Source organism: Balaenoptera musculus, chromosome 3 (assembly GCF_009873245.2).
Source record: "Balaenoptera musculus isolate JJ_BM4_2016_0621 chromosome 3, mBalMus1.pri.v3, whole genome shotgun sequence".
NCBI classification, from domain to species: Eukaryota; Metazoa; Chordata; class Mammalia; order Artiodactyla; family Balaenopteridae; genus Balaenoptera; species Balaenoptera musculus.
In genome coordinates, this window is record NC_045787.1 from 146,104,197 (window position 1) to 146,124,659 (window position 20,463).

Genomic DNA, 20,463 nt, shown 5'->3' on the forward strand with positions numbered 1-20,463 from the left:
GCAACCTTAGTGTTGTGGCCGTCCAGCTGTGCCACGTATAATGGCTAGTTAACCCCACTGTATGGATGAGAAAACTGAGGGGCAGAGAGAAGTGACTTGCCTAAGGTCACACTGCTATGAAGTGGCCAAACTGGGAATGAAGGAAAGGGAATCACTCATATGAAAGGGGATCAATATTTGTTGAGCATCTACCATGTGCCAGGCACTGCTCTGGGTTCTGGGGATACAGCAGTGAACAAAGCAAAGTCTCTGCCCCTGAGGGGCTTATACTTTATTTGTGAGGTGAGATGCAATAAGCAAGCAACAAAGAAATGTACGAAATAATTTTAAGTAAGGATAAGTGCTAGAAAGAAAAACAAATGGGGTGAGGGAATAGAGACAATGAAGGACAGGATGGCAGCAGGGGCAGGCTGCCATTATAGATGGAGTGACCAGGGCAGGCCTTTCTAAAGAGGTGACATTTGAGCTGAGGCCTGCATAAAGCAAGGGACTGAATCCTGTAAAGATTCAGAAAAGCATTCCAGGTGGGGAGAACAGCAAGTGCAAAGGCCCTGAGGCTGGAGGGTTCCTGAGTGTTCAAAGCACTACAGGAAGGCTGGGGTGGTGCAGGGTGGGCAGAGTGGTAGGACTTGGGCTCAGAGTGGGAGGAGGGGCTGGAATGTGGGGGACCTTGCAGGCCGTGGTAAGGACAGATGCTTGTGTAGAAACACAAGGTGCTGTGGCTCCTGAGTGGGAAGATTTGTACTGTGTACCTCATGGTCTCCTCTCTGGGTTAGTCCAGGTTTCCTGGCCTCCTTCCCTTCTGAAGGAACCAGGGACACTCAGCCTGCAGAAGAAAAGAAATAGGAGTTCACAAGTCTGTCTTCACACATCAGCAGAGCTGCTGCCACCAACCCCCACCTCATCCCTACCATTTCTTTAGCTTGGCTGCCCGGTGCCAGGCCTGGGAGATGTGCATATCATTTTGATTAATGTATGCTTCACGGCAACCCTGGGAGGAGGCATCCCTACATTACAGATGAGAAAACAGAGGCTCATGAGGACGGACTTACTCAAAGTCACACAGCTGGCTGTGGAGCTGATTTGAGCCCAGACATCAGAGACGATGCTCTTAGCCCAGGGCAGGTTTTGAAGACCCTGACATGTCTGCTGCTGGGACCCCCTCCAGACCCACAACCCCTCCCTGTTGAGGCAGAGGTGCACTTATGCACCGCATGCTCACATCTCCAACCTCCCACCCTCGGGCTTCCTGCAGGGACCTTGGATACCCCATCGGTCATGAGCATTATCAGCCTCTGATAGAGAACCACAAGCCCAGCTGGCTAGGGAGTTTCTGGTGAGAAATTCCATCCCAGCGCCTTTTTGACCTATTACGAGATGAGCAGCTGTGAGAATGGAAAATGGAGATTCTGTTGGACTCTTTTAGATTCTTTTAGACTCTCTTCTAGAGTGAGAATGAGGCTGGAGACATTTAGAAGGAGATGTCAAAGTCTTAAAGGGTTCCCTTATCCTTTGGGCCACCCAGAAATGCTGCTTCTTAGAACGTATCCAGGGGAAATCACAGGGTGTGTGCAAAGGTAAATGTACACACAGTGGGGATACACGGTGCCGCCAAACCAGCCATTTGTGACTACTGTGCACTCCAACTCGTTGGTGCCCAAGCCCAGACCATCCCAGCTGTTACATATTTTGAAAGTCGCTCCTGCATATAAGGATGTTCATTGCCTCCCTAATGTTAATAGGAAGAAACTGGAAACAACCTAGGTGTCCAAGAAGATGGGATTGGTTAAATAAATGATGGTACATTCATAGACTACTGCAGAATGTTGAAAATTGGGCTCCTGAAGAATATATAAGGTTATGGGAAAATCATGATGATCTATTGTTAGATGAAAGAGGGTTACAAAACAGCACACTCCCAGTCTAGGAGACATGATAAAAATTTTTCTGATTCTGGCAACATGGCAAACTGACCTGACACTTCTCCATCCGCACCACAATGAACAGAAACATCTAGAAGTGCTGGATAATATAAAACAAAGGTATTAAAAACACTTAGCTGAGCTTAAAATAAATAAAGGGAAACCCCCACTGGGACAGGAGACATGGGCTTGACATGAATGTGGTGGCAGGTAGAACTGAGATGCCTTAATGAAGCAGGAAACTCAGCAAGGCGTTTCCTTTATAGTGGTTGCTTATATTGTTCATCAAATATTTCCAGAGCATTTAAATGCCTGTGCAGGTTGTCCAGACTGGGGACGGCTATTCCATCAGCCTGGGTCCCTGAATGAGGACACACTGAACAGAATTCCCAGCTGATCCCTGATGGGTATGGGGAATAAGTAAGAAATAAACCTTTGTTGTTATGTTAAGCCACGAAGAGTTTGGGCTTTTTTATTACCAAGCATAATCCTGCCTTTCCTGACTGCCATAGCCCTCCATGGGAGGGAGCTGGAGAAACCTCAACCAAAATGTGGTCTCCACTTCAGGCTCTGGGTGGAAATGCATAAGTACCCCTGGAGAATTTGAAATCTCAAGCTTGTACCATGTGAGTGAGTGGAGATTAAATTTATACTATCCAATTAGTACAGGAAGCCCAAGCCAAGAAAACACTGTAGAAATTGGTCTTGACTATTGGAAAGTCAGGAGCAAAACAGAGCAAATGTAAAACTTGTTTTCAAAGACATTTCTTCAACCTAGGGCACATAATACTCTCACAGAAATCACAGTGTACAAATTACAGAAGAAAAACAATCAACTATAGGGCAGAGTCATCAAATAGAACAAATTAAGAGGATGTGTATTTTAGTGCTATGAGATACTAGGACAATTAGAAAGAGAGTAATGTACATACATTTAAAAAATGTACCTTTAACTTATTTTGTATATTGGAATTAAGAGCATGAAGTTAAAGATGTGGTGAACTCCTTTGGTCAACTTTTGGCCTAAAAATATCAATCCACCCCCTGATGATTCATACATTACCCAGGGATCTATAACTTCCTGACATTTCTATTTAAGGTTTCATATTTGTTCTACTCACAGTATTATTTTCTTATCCACTTAAACATATTTCTTTTTGGTGAGAACCTGAGATGTGTATGCAAGTACCTAGCAAACATCTAGGTATATGAACACAGAACTGTATATGCACATGTATGTGGGTGTATATGTAAATGTGCATGCGTGTGCATACACTGATAAATAATACTTGTACAATAATGTGACATTTTTATAATCATATGTGTGTAGTTCATACATACTTTTAAAATGATTTAAGAAGATGGTGGCTTTAAGAATAAAAGAAAAACCATGAAAGAGAAAGACAGACACCCTGAAAGCACAGTCATCTGCATAGAAAAATGACTGGAAGGAAATACATTCACATTCTAATATTATTTCTGGGTGGTGGGAAAAGAGGTGATTTTAATTTTCTTCTTCGTGTTTTTCTTTATTGTTTAAAATTTCTGTTATGACTAAAAATGATGTCTTTTTGATTTGCATTAAAAACGTTAACAATGCAGGTAATACATATATACAATTAAAAGAAGGTAATACAATGAGAAAGAAGTTGAAGTAAATATGTATATATAAGAAAACAAATTGTATTACTTCTGTACTTAGGAAAAATATCTTTTAAAAATCCAAGGTGGGAATATTACCTTTCCATTTTTATTGTAATTGTAAGTTAGGGAGGGGAGTGAGGCAGATTCTCCTCAGCTGAAGCTGACATCAGGTTCCTAACCAGGGATTTTCATTCATTTCTGGGGCTCTCTGGAGAGTGTGCAGTCAGTGATCCAAAGTGGGAGAACTGCCTGTGAAATCCCACACCTCCTGAAAGTTCCCGTAGAGGCAGAAGATTGGGAAATCAATGGTCACTTCATGATACTTTTTGAGGGCTCCATAACTTATTTCTTTAGAAGAAAATCAAGCAACACAAGTTTATTGTAGAAAACGTGGAAATTGACACAAAATGTAAAGAAGACACTAAGAATGGCCAAGGATTGCACCATCCAGGGGCTCCAATGCTGCTCAGTTTCTCCAGCATGTACCAAGTGCCTTGCTCTTGGCCAGGCACAAGGAGAATATAAAAGGAGTGTGAGACAAGGAGACAAGGCTCGAGTCCCATGGATCTTATCACCAGCTTGGGAGAAGCAGTCAGTTCTTCTGGTTGCAAGCAACAGAAACAGAGCGTCCAACTTCAGCTCAAAGGAATGTACGGGAGGAATATGGTGTGGCTCCCAGATTCCACAGAAAAGCTGGAGGCTTCAGAAAGGGCAGGGGCTCTGGGGATCCAGCCAGCGGGAATAAATAGGCACTCTCCCAGGAACCACTCAGCAAAGGTCATCTGTGCGGAGTCCCTCTGCTAGTGTAGGTCACGGGAGGGTGAGGCACTTGGATCGACAGCCCCGCCAGACTGTATGCATGATGTGGCGGGGATGGTAACCCCTACAGGAAATCAGGCTGCTGGCACCAGGACAAGGGTAGTAGAGGTGGGAAGATCACCGCATGGCTTCCTTGACCGGGTCTGAATCCAGGCTCCGCTTCTCAGCAACTGTGTGGTACAGGGTGGGTTGCTAGCCGGTGGATCCTTCTCTTCTCCTACCTCTAAAATGGGAATGATAACACCAGTTTGTGTGTTGGGGAGGGGGGGGGTTGTAATGAAGAAGAAATGAAGTACAGTTAAGCGTCTGTGCAATGAGTTGAGCAGGAAGAGGAGTCGTGTGTTGGAGTCCTAGAGATCGTGGGCAAGAGGAAGGATAGAAGAACCCCTAACTCCCGGCTGAGTTTCAAACTAGGGTCTGAAGACCACAGTTGCCTCCAGTTCTGCCCATGTCTCAGCTGCGGGAGCTCAGGCAAGTTGATGTCCCTCCCTGGGCCTTGTTTTCTGTATCTAAAATGTGGTGACAACCTACCCTGCTGCCTCCCGAGGTGGCTGTGAGGATCCAAAAAGAGGACAAACATAACCGATGCCAGACAGGGGTTTCGGATCTTATGGGAGAGGAAAGAGGGGGAAATGCATTGTAGGGGCACCGGCAGGAGCAAGGGCTGGAGGGGAGAACACACCAGCTCCTCCCCAGAAGCAGGCAGATGCTAATATTCTAATAATGGCATCCATTTTTTGGGCTCCTGTCCTGTACCAGGCTCTATATGAAGTGCTGAGCCACAGGGACAACAGAAGGGACACAGCTCCTCGCCACATGGAGTCTAGGGATGGGCCTGGAACTCAAATAATTAGAGAAGTGCTCTGAGGGTGGCACTTGCTCTGAGCCGGTCTGAAGTCAGGGAAGGCTTCCTGGAGAAGGTGTCCCTGAACTGACAGCTGAGCATGAAGGAGGTCACCAGGCCCATAGGTGGAAGAAGAGCACTCTGAGCAATGGGAAGTGCTGCAAAAGCCCTTTGGCAGAAGGGAGGGGTGCGTGCTGGGGAGACTAGTGCAGACTGCAAAAGTGTATGCTAAGACGGCCAGAGGGAGTGCAGCTGCCCTGAGGGGCGCATTAGAAAGCAGGGACTGTGCTGCCTATGGACATTCTACTGTTAGGGCCCCAAGACAAGCTAATGAAATGGATATTCTTCCCCTCCCGGGGCTCTGGACCTCAGGGACTTTGAGTGCCTTGCCCAAGGGCGTTCAGCCTCTAGGAGAGCTGAGGAAAGATTCAGATGCAGGGGACTGTGCTAGAGAATGCACCGTGATTGAGAATGGTGAGGATGCTGTTGGTAGACGTGTTGAGGTGGACATGCTCCTCTGGGTACTAGGGAGCCATGGAGGTCTTAAGAGCACTGCAGGTTCTCGGTACTCACAGCAGCGATTTAGCTCCCGTGTCAGAAGCCTCAGGATGGTGGCTAGGGACAACACGTCATGGCCTGCCACGCCTCGTGCCACGTTGAGTCATGGTCAGAAGTAAACCTCAGCCTCCTTTTAAGGCAGTAAGTGATGGTGGTGAAGGAATATGAGTGTAATTGGAGGTTGCTGCTGTGGCCACATTGTCCTTTGGGGGAGGAAGGCCGGTTTTTCCTGTGAGATGTCTGTTCTGGGGGAGTGAGGCCGGAGAGAGGAGCTCAGGTTTCTGGGCACCTACTGTGTACCAAGCCACAACACGGCCCCCGTGTGCTTGAAGGGAGGTGACAAGATGCCCTGAGGGTCTCCTGACCAGGCCTTCCATAATCCAGCCTAGAGACAGGAAGGGGTAGGAAGTGCACCTGAGACAGGCCGCCTGTGAAAGTGGGTCCTTTAACACTTCTAACACTTTAACACTTGTTTGCCAGCATTCACTGTATAAATACCTTCTATTTGTGGCAAATGTGCCCAGTTTCCATTTTAAGGTAGCGATAGGAAGTTAGTTTCAATAAGGTGCCAATAAACATATTTGAGTAATAAATTGTGATCCATTTAAAGAAAAAAACATTAGTGGATAATTCAGGGGAGACGCAGGTGTGCTAAAAACTGGCCCTGCAACACAGGAGTGGTGGAGGTCTGGGAAGCGTTACCTACTGTGATCCTCACGATAGCTCTGGAGTGGGGACTGTCATCCCCATTTTACAGCTGGGAAAGCTGAGCCCCGAGAAATTAACTTTCCCTCTGCCCCACAACTGAGCCAATTCTGGAACCTGGGTGTCCTCTGACACCTGATCTCACTCCACCCAACCCCCAGGTTCAGCATGTCTGGGCTGCAAAAAGCTTTCCCCACCTCTCGGGCTGGCTCCTTGGCAATTCAGAGCTCTCCTGATGACAGGGGTTCTAATCCAGGCCCTGGCTTCACCATTTGCTAGCTTGTGGCCTTGGGCAAATGTCTAACTTTCTCTGTGCCTTGTTAACTCGCTTGTAACATGGGGACATTGCTTGTACCTCAGAGGACTGTTAAAAGGATTTAGTGAGATGATATCTGTTTTAAGTTATTCCTAACTTAAAAGTGAGACGATAGAACCCCAGAGCCATGAAGCTACCTGTCCAAGTTCCCAAAGGTGGAAAGGGGAGGAGCTAGACATGAATTTAGGTCCATCAGACTCCCAAACTGCTGGTTTTCATGATCCAGTGGTGATGCCTCCCTTCTGTCGAAAGCCACCTGTGCCCGTGTTGGAAGAAACCAAGAGGGTCTATAGTGGATAAAAAAGATACCCAAATGACATGTCCACGGGGAGAGGGCTCTCGGTTTCCTTCAGGCAGGCGCCCACGGACTCTGCCAAGATCCCCAGAAGCATGCAGGGTCAGGAGTGAGGGAGGGCCCTTTCCTGTGGGAAAATGCAGGGCGCTTCCACTTACAGCCTGATAATTGGGCCCCCGAGGTCCAGAGCACAGATGATGTCATTTATCCTCTGTGGCCTTTGGTGCTTAGGAAGCCTCTGGGGAAAGCGGGGTGGGGGAGGAAGGGCTCGAGAGCAGAGAATCTGGAAAGAATGACAGATGAAAACAGGAATCAGAGTTTTGGGCGTGTGGACTGTGGTGAGGGAGCTTTAGAGCTGTTGTAGCAGGAGGTGCGGAATGCACATGGGAATCAGAGGCAGAGGCTGGGGGCAGGGTGGCAGGGTGAGCCGGTGGCGCCTGAGTGGATGCGCGGTTTTAGTGCAATGCCGAGGAGTGGAGAGAGATTCCTGGGAGGCAGCTGAGTCCGGGACCCATGTGCTCTGTGAGGGTGGACAGAGCCAAGTTCAAATCCCAGTTGTCATTTATCAGCTGCGTGACTTTGGGCAAGTATCTTGACCTCTCTGAACCTCCATGAGGCAGACACTGTCAATTTCCAACTAGACAGCCATTTCTCAAGTCATCCTGGCTAACGAAACCCTGATCCTCCTCAGGGTGGCAACGCGCTCAGCCCAGGGGCCTCTGCATTCCCAGCCTCCCTCACAGCAAGGGGTGGCTTAGCTGCTGGCCTCAGTCTCCTCATCCCCAAAGGAAGATGATTTTAGCCTCTCTGCAGGGCTTGGGAGAGGATTTCAAGGGATGCAAAAGCAGGTGCCCTGGCACATGCTTCATCAACATCGAGAGCCCCCGATGGTGGGTCTAAATTCCTGTTTCCAGCATTCATGTCTCTCACCTCCTGGGACCTCCACTCGGCTGTCCCCATCGCCCCCAGTGCAACAAACCCGACCTGCCCCCTCCCCAAGGCCACCTCAGCAGCTCTTCCCATCCTCCTCGTGGTTATGTCTCCCCTCGTGGGTCCTGGAAGCAGCTGTCTGTCTGGACTGGAATCTCAGCCCATCTCTTCCAGCTGCGCGACTTTGCAAATTACCTAACCTGGGATGGTAATAGCAACTACCTCCTGTAATAGCTGTGGGGATACAAATCGGTAATTCGTGCCTGGTGCTTAGCACATAGTGAGCGCCCACCTACGTCATCCTGTCCTTATCCAGGGGAGGAAGGCTGACCCTGGCTTGGCCCACCGCACGCCTGTGATGGGTCTCGCCTCCCTCTCCAGCCCCAGAGCTGGGGGCCCCCACCTCATGCTGCTTCTCGCCTCTCACACCTCTGTGCCTTTGTGCTGGCTGGTCCTCTGCCTGGAATATTCCACTGCCCTTCTGCCCGCCCTTCTTTCTTCACTTGGCTAATTCGGCTTTAACCTTTAAAACAAATTCTTATGTCACCTTCTCCAAGCAGCTGTCTCTTGTCTCTTGCTCCCTCCTGGGCTTCCACAGCCTTCTGTGTCCTGTCTGGCAGAGGTACTTCTGAGGTCTTGTCACTGTCTGTGTTTCTGCCTCCACAGTTGCTGGTATGTGAGCCCCTGAGGGGGCACTGCAGCTGCACCCTCTGTGTCCTCAGGGCCTGGCTCAGGGGGTCCTGAGCCAACTGCTCTCATGCATCGTTTAATACAGAAATACCTGCAGGGGCCCAGCTCACAGTACCAACAGCTAAATCTTGTTTACCATTTACTACGTCAAGCTTCACATGCGGTGCCCAGCCTTCTCACACTTTCTCTCACACGGACTATGGGCTGGCATCCACGGACGATGTAGTGGTCACCATTCATTCACTAAAGCGTCAAATGGAAATTCTCACTTATTGCTGGTGAAAAGGCAAAATGGTACAGTCACTTTGGAAGATAGCTTGGCAGTTTCTTGCAAAACTAGACATACTCTTACTATACGATTCAGCAATTGTGATCCTTGGTATGTACCCAAATGAATTAAAAACTTATGTCCACACAGAAATCTGAACATGGATGTTTATAGCAGCTTTATTCACAATTGCCAAACTTGGAAGCAACCAAGATGGCCTTCATCAGTAGGTGAATGGATAAATAAACTGTGGTACATCCAGACAATGGCATATCAGTCAGCACTAAGAAGAAACGAGATATCAAGCCGTGAAAAGGCATGGAGGAATCTGAAATGCATATTGCTAAGAGAAAGAAGCCAATCTGAGAAGTCTACATACTGTAAGATTAGAACTCTACGACATCTGGAAAAGGCAAAACTATGGAGACAATAGAAAGATCAGTGGTGGCCAGGGATGAGGCGGGGGGAGGGGGAGGTGAATAGGCAGAGCACAGAGCGTATTTCAGGGCAGTGAAAATACTCTGTAGGATGTTATAAGGACAGATATATGTTGTTATACATTTGTCCAAATCCATGGAATGTACACAAGACTGAATAGTAACGTAAACCATGGATTCTAGGTGATAATGATGTGTCAATGTGGGTCATCAATTGTAACAAATGTGGGGATGTTAGTAGTGAGGTAGGCTGTGCACATGTGGGGGTAGGGGTGTATGGGAACTCTGTATTCCCTCTCAATTTTGTTGTGAACCTAAAACTGCTCTAAAAAATTGTCTTAAAAAAAAGATTCAAAAGGAAAGAAAGGTCACTGGTGGGTAAAAGGAGGGGCTTTATGGGATGGGGAAAAACATTCATTGAGCTGTACCACGTTCTTACATACACCCTTCCTGTAATCCTCATATCAACCCTGGGAGGAATGGTGCTTCCATTTTACAAAAGAGGAAACTGAGGCTCAGAGAGTTGAATTAATCTGGCCAAGAATACACAGCTAGCAGTTGGCAGAGTCAGGCTCTGACCTCACGTCTCTCCAAGTGCAAAGCCCCTTGTCTTTCCCTACACTTTGATGCCTGGCCATGGCCTAGAAGGATTCACTGGGTTGACTAAATGAAGCTGAGGGCAGGTGGTGGGACATGTGTGGGTCAGGGAGAGTGGTAGTAGCAGCATGAGAGTGACCCTTTTCAAAGGCCCTTTTCAAATACCCTTTTAAACTTGACAACAACCCTGCTAGACAGGCAGAGGTCATAGTGTTATATACCCCCATCCCCTCACTTATTCATTTCTCCATTTAGCCAAACATTAACATTTTAGTGAAAACTAGTTCTTGCCAGGCATTGTGTTGGGAACTAGGGACATCAAAATGAATGCGCACTGAAGGAGCTCACAGTCCAGCAGGAGAGAAAGACCCACAAATGAATGTAGGCATTTGAATGGTGAGTTTGAGGATGAACATAAAGTAGTAAGAGCCTAGGGACTTCCCTGGTGGTGCAGTGGTTAAGAATCCGCCTGCCAATGCAGGGGACACGGGTTCGGGCCCTGGTCTAGGAAGACTCCACATGCCGCAGAGCAACTAAGCCCGTGCACCACAACTACTGAGCCTGCGCTCTAGAGCTTGTGAGCCACAACTACTGAGCCCACGTGCCACAGCTACTGAAGCCCGCGCGCCTAGAGCCCGTGCTCTGCAACAAGAGAAGCCACCCAATGAGAAGCCCGCGCACCACAACGAAGAGCAGCCCCCGCTCGTCACAACTAGAGACAGCCCGAGCGCAGCAACAAAGACCCAATGCAGCCAAAAATAAATAAATAAATAAATAAATTTATTAAAAAAAAAAAAAAAGCGGTAAGAGCCCAGAGAAGGTGACATGGCAGGGGCAGAGGTCTTGCAACACGTGTAGGAGTTTGTTGTATGGGCTGGGGCTCCAAAGGACAGCATGTGTAAGGACCAAGGTGGAAGAAAGCACGATGAGTTTGGAGAACAGCTTGTGGCTCACAGTGATTGAGGTGTGTGTGTATGTTGGGGCAGGTGCAGAGCAGGTAGGGAAGGAGGGAAGAGATGGTGTGGGAAAAGGTCAGAGACTGTGATGCATTGTTGCAGAGACTGGACACTATCCTATAGGCCACAGCAGAGTAGCCAGGCAGATCTGGACTTTGGAACAACCACTCTGGGGGCCTGGGAGGGAGGCAGAGAGAGTGGAAACAGGGACCCTGGGTCCATCCTGGGGCAACTTCTAGTGCCTTAGGGCACTCCAGAGTCTCTCCTTTGCCACTCCCCATTTTTTATTGAAATTTTTATTGAGATAATTGTAGATTCACATGCAGTTGTAAGAAATAATTTGAGAGATCCCTTGTACATGGTGCCCATTTTCCTTCAATGGTAACATTTTGCAAAGTGATTCCTTCACCACTTTTGATATGGAGGGTGGATATTGGGATGGGGGCATCAGTGTGTTGAAGGACAGATGCCCAGGACTGGGCATCTGGGTGCCTCCTTTCCCATGATTTCCCCTTCCGCTATGAGCCAAGACCATCTCACAGGTATGTCATGGAGCAAGTTTGGGAAGCCTTGTAATAGCAACTTAGAAGTTCATCCTTATAAACCCCTTACAAATCCCTTTTCTTTCTCTTTATGGGAGACCAGGCTACCCCCTTGGGCATCATCTTTAACATGGACTGACAGAGTGGGTACAGCCGAGACGATCAGCTGACCAACCAAGTTTCAAGTTCCCCTGATATTATAAGGTGGTGGTGCTGGGATGTACCCGCCCAGCCAGGAACTACATTTCCCAGTATCCCTTGCCAGTCACGTGACCAGTTCTCACCAATGCGAAGTGAGCAGAGGGTTGCAGGGCACTTTTAAGATGAGGTGCTAAGTAGTGGGTATATCATTTTTTTCTTTCTTCTCCCTGTATGTTGTTTGGATGATTCCAGGATAACCTTGAAGCCAAAAGACGGCAGAGGAGACACAAGACGGAAGGGGCCTGTGTCCTGGAGCATCCATTAGAGGGAAGCCACCCAGGAGAGCCACAGGCCAGGAACGTGAGCACTGGGCTTTGTGTGAGTGAGAAATAAATATCCATAAATGTTTTGAATACACAAAAGTAGAGAGTATAGTATAATAACCCACCTTAGCCAGCCATCATTCAGCTTCACAAATTATCAACATTTTCCCAGGCTTCTTTCGTTCACCACTTCCACTCAACTTTTCAAATTGTTTGCTGGTGTACTTGAAAGTAATTCCCAGACACCACGCAAAAAGATGAGACAAAAAACAAAACAAAAATCTAAACACCCTTTATTGTGCTACGCCACTGAGATGGGGGGCCATTTGTCACAGCAATTAGCCAGCCCTGACTAATGCAATGGAACCTTGGTACCTGGCTGTTGAACTGAACATAACTTACTAGGCTGTGCAATGCACAGAGGAATGTTTCTGGGCCTAAAGTAGGAAGAATGCCAAACCTTCTAGCTCTCTGAGAAGTAGTTCTCTTTGTTCTTCTGGCCCAGCTGCACCCAGCCGCACCCACCCAACCTACTAGCCCTTACCTCCTACTTCTTCCTCCTTCCAGGCCCTGGGCAGCCCAAGGTGGGATCAGGAATAGAGAGTTTTCCAAGCCATGTCTCGGCCTGGGCTGTGCTGGGTGTGGTGGGTGAGGCTCTGTTGGAACAGAGAGCAGGCAGAAGGGATAGATGGTGGAAACCCAGAGCTTAGCAGCCAGCGGGGGCTGAGGCCAGGGGAGCAAAACCTTTTGTGCCTTTCAGCTTGGCCTGTGCTCATGACCCTGAAGCACAGAGACAGATCGAAGCTTTATGGTCAGACCCTTGGGTGGGCTTGAGTCCATTCAGAAAGTGGTTATGGAGCTCCAGTGGGGCAGCCCTGCGCCTGGTGCTCGGGATGCACTGGTGAGCAGGATCCTGGCTTAGCTGCTCTCTGGCTCGGTGACCTTGGGCAGATTCCTTTACCCCTTTGAGCCTCAGGCTCCCCATATTGAAAATGTGGACGGGTATATCAACTTCACTGGGCCCTGGGGAAATTAACCATGACGTACAGAGAGAGCCTGGCACTCGGTAGGCTCTCGGTGACTCATAGCGACTGCTATTGATTTCTGTTAACCACAGCGATAAGGGAGTGCGAGTGGGCACCCATCCAGGAGGTAGATCAGGGCTGGAGGATGCTGAGCCCCACTCTCTCGGGAGCTGTTTTCAGAGAAGGAGAAATGGAGAACGGCGGGAGCTGGTACGGAGCTTTCACTGGGTGTGGCCAGGTATAATGTTGTATGTCAGAGGAGTGAGGGTGGGCGGAATCCTGCAATTCAGGGGTTGTTTCCTGGAAGGGGCTGGATCGGCAACAAAACGCTCCCTCCCTTGGAGACACCCTCACAGCTGTCAGGAAAAACAGCTGCGTGGCTTCCCTTCAAAGAAGGGAAACTTCAGTCCTGGGGGGAGGGGGGACAGGGCAAGATGTTATAGAAAACAGGAACTCCCTGGCAGGTTCTCTTGTGGGGGAAGGGGGGATGATGGACTGGGTTCAAAAGCCAGCTCTCTTGCTGCCTGGCTGTGTGACCTTGGGCAAGTCATTTCACCTCTCTGAGCCTCAGTTGCATCATGCTTTAAATGGGGATACCGATGTTCATCTCACAAGACTACTGTGAGAAGAAGAAAAAAAAATTGTCTAAAGTGCCTTGCAGAGTGCCTGGTACACAGGAAGCACTCAATGAAAGGTCATTGTAAATCACTCACCCTAGAGCTAAAATGAAACTCCCTTTGTTTGCTCAAACAACTTCTAAATATCAGAGGCACCCGTCACCTCTTCTCATTCCCTACATTGACTCCCTGCATGGGCTCAGTCACTTCCACAGCATTAAACCCCATTTCCATGACATCGATTTGATAGGTGTCATTTGAAGCTGCGGTGCCTTTGCTATTGTTGGTCACAGATTCTTGATATTCCCCCCAAGCAGCAACTGTCACCCCCAGCCTTTCCCATCCTGGGAAAGGGCCTCCATTCAGTTGAAAGATCTTGATTATTCTCTCTCCCTCAGCCCCCAAATCCAAACCATCAGCAAATCCTGCTGCCTCCACCTTCAGAATACATCTCAAATCTCCCCCTTGCCACCACTGTAGTCCACACCATCTTCCACTCTCTCTGCTGCTCTGCTCACAGCCCCCTCCCCACGCTCCCTGCTCCCACCCTTGCCTCTTCTACAGCCAGCTCACCGCACGGCAGCCTCTCCTTTTCCTTTTAACTGTTTATTTTGACATAACTTCTGGACTCCCAGAAAAATGTTAAGAACAGCATGAAAACTCTCCATACACTCTTGACTCAATCCCCTACATGTACCTTATCATCTATTGTCTCAATATATACACATATTTTTTTCTAAAACATTTGAGAGGAAGTGCAGACATGATGCTCCTTTGTCCCTAAACATTCCAGTGGATATTTCCTATAAAAAGGGGCACTCTCTTACATAACTGCAGTACCATGATTAAAAACATGTGCTATTTTAACGCATATATGTGGAATCTAGAAAAATGGTCAGATGAACCGGTTTTCAAGGCAGAAATAGAGACACAGATGTACAGAACAAACGTATGGACACCAAGGGGGGAAAGTGGCCGGTGGGTGGGGGTGGGTGTTGGTGGTGGTGGGATGAATTGGGAGATTGGGACTGACATATATACACTAACATGTATAAAATAGATAACAAATAAGAACCTGCTGTATAAAAAAATAAATTAAATTAAATTAAGAAACAAAACAAAACAAAAAATGCACTATTGAGCTAGTATTATCAGCTAATCTCCAGACCTTATTCATAGTCTGCCTATTGCCCCAAAGAAAAGTCCTGAGCATATATTGCATTCTGCTGTCACGTTCCTTCAATCTTCTTTAAATTGGAACAGTCCCTTCGTCTGTCTTTGCCTGTCACGCCCTTGGCATTTTTGAGAAGTACAGTCCAGTTATTTTGTAGCACGTCCCTCAGTTTGGGCTTGTCTGATATTTCCTCTCACAGCGAGCTTTTAAAAAATAAAGGCGATCTCCTCACTCCTCGGCTTCCACCCCGCCATGGTTGTCCATCACACCCAGAGAAAAAGCAAACTCCACACCAGGTCTCCATGACGACGTGGCGCAGTCGCTGCCTGACTCCCCCACCACTGCCCCTCTGCTCTCTCCACTCAGCACTCTGACCTCCACCCTCAGGCGCATCTTCCCATTCTAGCCTCACCTCCCCACCCCCCTTATCCTGCTATACTGTTCTTCACTTGCCATTAGGTTATACATCAAGTCTCCTCCACTAGAATGTAAGCCCCAGAATTTGGCCTCTGTACACCCAGCACCACAGCGGCGCCCTGGCCCCAGCACTCCTTTCTGGGAGTTCCCTGTCTTCTCACTTCTCACTGACCCTTGGTCCCTTTCTCCAATAAAGCATCTTCCTTAACCCATCCCATGCGATACTGCAGGATTCATCCCAAGCCCTGGTGAGTGACGGGAGACACCCAGGAGGGACCCTCTTGTATGACATGGACAGACCTGGGGTCCAATACCCTGTGCTATTTCCTAGCTGTGTGGCTTTGGGCAAGTTACTTAACATCTCTGAGCCTCTACTTCCTCATCTGGAAAGAGGAAATAAGAATCCTTAGCGTGGTGAGATGCTGGATGAAGAGTCAAGATAATGAATATAGAGATAATGTAGATAATGTTATGTACCTGACACATAACAGGTTCTTCTCTCTTACCTCTCTCTAGTTGGTGAAGTAATAAGACCCATCACATCTTCTGGAGAAACTGGAAGGGGGCTGTAGTGGGTTGAATGGTGGCCCCCCAAAAGGTATGTCCATGTCCTAATCCCCAGAACCTGTGAATGTGAACTTATTTGGAAAAAGCATCTTTGCTGATGTCATTAAGTATCTTGAGATGACATCATCCCGGTTATGCGGTGGGCCCTAAATCCAATGACAGGTGTCATATTTACAACAGACACACAGAGGAGGTGATGGGAAGATGGAGGCAGAGACTGGAGTGATGTGGCTACAAGCCAAGCAATGCCAAGGATTGTTGGCAGCCACTGGGAGCTAGGAGAAGGGCCTGGGATGGAAGGGAGCCCAGCCCTGCGAACATCTTGATTTTGGCTTCTGGCCTCCAGAACTGTGCGAGAATGAATTTCTGTCGTTTTAAGCCACCCGGTTTGTTGTCATTTGTTGCGACAGCCACAGGAAACAAATACAGGAATGAACTTTGGCAAAACAATAGACGGAAGTTGCTGGCCCACAAGGAACCCTTTCTGGATGGCACTTTCTACACCAGGGCTTCATTCCCTCTTCACCATAGGTTGGAAGAGACAGCAAACATGATTCTCCCGATAGGGTGGATGTGGCCATGAGGGCTGAAGCCTCCTGAACCAGAGGCCTCCCCATGTCCCCTCCATTAGTAGAGTGGAGGGACCTCCCCTGGGTCTCCCTTTGGAAGGACAAATGCCAGAGAGTGGCCCAGGCAGTGGGAATCACAGACCACTTAAAACCAGGCAGAGTGGAGTCGGGGTGCCGGCTGATTACAGGTGTTGTCTGCCTGTCAGCACCCAGGGACCTTGGAGCCTCTGGAGGCAAGTGGGGTGTTGCAGTTGCCCTCTGTGGTTGTGGGGAGAGAGAGCTGCTGGCCTGTGGGAGCAGGCTGCCCCCCGATAGCTCATTGCTTGGACAACACAGCACAAGATTCTGGAACCCTTTTCAGACAGCTCTGCCCACTGCACCAGTCCGTCCCCAGATCCACACCATTTCTACTGCATCACAGGCTTCCCTGGAGAACTTCGTGTCCATAGCCTGAATCTAACATCTGGGGACATAGCTCCTGCCTCAGCTCAGGAAGTTTTGTGACAACTCCAGGAAGCAGGTGCAGGCAGCATGGAACCTACCAAGGCAGGTCCTCGTGTGACTGGATGCCAGGCTTAGGCTTACTCTCATCCAGAGACGTCCTCAGAGTCTCCACAGTCCCCAAAGAAGGACAAAGCTCCCTGCAAGTAGATCCTAGCCAAGGGGGAGCTTGAGCTAACACTTGCTTGCAAGGTGCGCTGCCTGAACTTTCTTCTGGGAAAAGCCACCTCCCAGTTGCTATGGGTCAGCTGGGCCAGAAAGTGGATTGCAGCACCCACGCCAGCAGCAGGCTCTGCCCACAGCACCCGCACTGCTATTAGGGCCAGCTTGGGAGCCGCTAATGAATTCTCCAGTGTGCCTCACACCCTGGGCAGGAAGAGGAAAGCTGCTCTGGGAACAGAGGACCCCAGCAAGTGAGGACCCTGGGGAGGCATGTGGGGGAGGCAGCAGAGGTGGCTCTTTCACACCCTGTCACAATGGAGATAGCAGTTTCCTTTTTGGGGACTGGAAATGTGACCTACTTCCTTGTAACGAGGAAGCTACTTCAGCATTTGGATGGAAAACGCAGGTGAAGGACGCATTCCTCCCCACGTGGAGCAAGAAAGAGAAAGGTCCTTGCCTTGATATGTTCCACACATTGTCGACCCGCCTAAAACCCCCTGCTCAGCTATTCCATCTGGAAAACCCCTCTCTGTGCTTCATAAACTGGCTGGAGAGACTCCCCTGGGCAGCCTTCCACCACTTCTCCAGGCTGACCTGCCCACGCTGAGGGTAAAGTCATAGCCTTTTGAGCTGGCTATTGGGCTGGTTTAGGCTGCCTGAGAAAGGGGGCTGTCTGCCCTGTATATGTACGCCCCCAGCCCCTAGCACAGAGGCTGGCACACAGGAGGAGATCAGGAATGTTTGCTTATCATCTGTGGGATGCAGACACGTGGAATCTACTCTCTGAGCCCCGGTGTCCTCATCTGACAGCAGGGCTAGTGTACAAGAGCTGCCTTTATTAAGTGCTTCCTATCAACAAACTCAGGAGGTAGGTGCTAGCATTAGCCTCATTGCACCAAGATGTAAAATAACTTGCCCAAGATCTCTGTATCTCCCTAGACCTCTTTTAAGGGTCAAATTATACATATGTATATGTGTGTGTTATATGCTGTATTATATGTATAATATGCTACATATAAAAACATATGAGATAATATATGTCATATTATCATGTGTTATATGTATCATATGTGATATATGTGTGTGTGTATATATATATATACACCAACTAAATAATGACCTTTAAAGATATCTAAGTCCTATTTCTTAGAATCTGTGAATGTTCATACTGATATGGATGTGTGTGTGTGTGTGTGTGTGTGTGTGTGTGTGTGTATTTCAGGGCAGTCAGTGCCTGACACATGGGAACTGCCCAGTAAACAGGAGTTGTTTTATTTATTCTCACTGCCATCTCTCCTCTGCTCCTAGCACTTCCCAGGCATTGATCCACCATATGATACAGTCCTTGTCCAATTCTTCTCCCTTGGACAGGAGATCTCTAAGCACAGGCCTGCTCATAGTGGTGCTAATTAAATGCTAAAGAATGAATACAATGAATGAGGAGGTGACTCTGAATGTGATTTCAGCTCCTAACCAACAGATGCAGCTCCCAGGGAGACTCAAAGCCACTTCTATGAAAGGTCATTGTCACCAGTGAGTAACATTTTATTGTAATCATTTCTGCAGTGGGAAGAGACTTTTCCACATTGGAAAACCCTTTCGTAACTGTTATCTCAGTTGGTCCACCCAGATGAGTGGTGCAGAAGTTCATAGGACCTGTTTTATAGATACGGTTGGCACCTGCTTTGTGAAGGATGTGGTTCAAAGAAGTTTTAGCTTCTTGATGTCCAATCCATGCTCTGCCACATCCTCTGTGTGATCTGGAACAAATCACTTCTCTACTCTCAGTCTTACTTTCTACATCAAAAATGTAAATATTCCTGTTATTACAAAAATGTAAATAATCCTAAGTATCTGATTGGTGTGAAGCTTGCATGAGGCACTGAATAGGGAGATAGTTAATTAGGACCAAATCTTCCACAGAGGACAACTGAAAAAGATATATGGAATATAAAAACCTCTTTAAGCACCAAAGAACCAGTAAGAGAGTAAAGAATTTTCTGACCACAATATACTAAAAAATAAGAACCCAGAGAAGTAAGCCTATTACCCAAAGCTGCATTTTCCCTAAGGACATTTGCTAATCCAGAAGAAATAGCTGTGGTTTTGGTGGCCTCAGGACAAAATTTAAGTCTCAGAATCTACCAAAAGTGGGGACTTTTAAATGTTCCTCCTTCCTCATTTTAAGCTGGGATCCTGAACGGCTATACTGAAAGTTATGATGAGTCATAAGTAAACCAACTATCTCATGGACTTTCCAGTTCTAATCATCTGGGTAATCCAGGGTACCTCAAGCCTTGAACTTCTATTAAAACGGTTCCAGGCTGGTAGAGTACCCAGACTCCTGGCAGAAGCAAACAAGAAAATCCTCTCTGGGGGCTTCCCTGGTGGTGCAGTGGTTGAGAATCTGCCTGCTAATGCAGGGGACACGGGTTCGAGCCCTGGTCTGGGAAGATCCCATATGCCGTGGAGCAACTAGGCCCATGAGCCACAACTACTGAGCCTGTGCGACTGGAGTCTGTGCTCCGCAACAAGAGAGGCCACGATAGTGAGAGGCCTGCGCACCGCGATGAAGAGTGGCCCCCACTGGCCGCAACTAGAGAAAGCCCTTGCACAGAAACGAAGACCCAACACAGCCAAAAATAAACAAATAAATAAATAAATAATAAAATAAAAAGAGAAATAACCTGAGGTCCATTTCAAAAAAAAAAAAAAAGAAAAAAAGAAAATCCTCTCTGGAGAAAATATCACTATCTTAGGTGACAAATTATTCTTTTTTAAAAAAATTTATTTATTTTATTTTATTTATTTTTGGCTGCATTGGGTCTTTGTTGCTGGGCACGGGCTTTCTCTAGTTGTGGTGAGTGGGGGCCACTCTTTGTTGCGGTGTGTGGGTTTCTCATTGCGGTGGCTTGTCTTGTTGCGGACTATGGGCTCTAGGCACACGGGCTTCAGTAGTTGTGGCTCGTGGGCTCTAGAACACAGGCTCAGTAGTTGTGGCACATGGGCTTAGTTGCTCTGCGGCATGTGGGATCTTCCCGGACTAGGGCTTGAACCTGTGTCCCCTGCATTGGCAGGCGGATTCTTAACCACTGCGCCACCAGGGAAGCCCCCTAGGTGACAAATTATTCTCATAAATAATTTTTCAAATAAAATGTCCAGCACAAAGTGAAAAAAATCAGGGACTCAAGGAAATAATAAACCTGAGTGAGAATCACAGACAACAGAAATATACATAAAACTTCAGTTATTAGAATTATCAGAAACAGACTATAAGATAACAATGTTTACTGTTTTTAAAGAAATACAAAGGGAAAAAACTATAAAAAGCAACATTACATATTTGAAAAAAAAATAAGCTTTGAGAACTGAAAAATTAAAAACTCAAAGTCAGTTTAATGGCAGATTAGATATAGCTGAAGAGAAAATTAATGAACTGGAAGA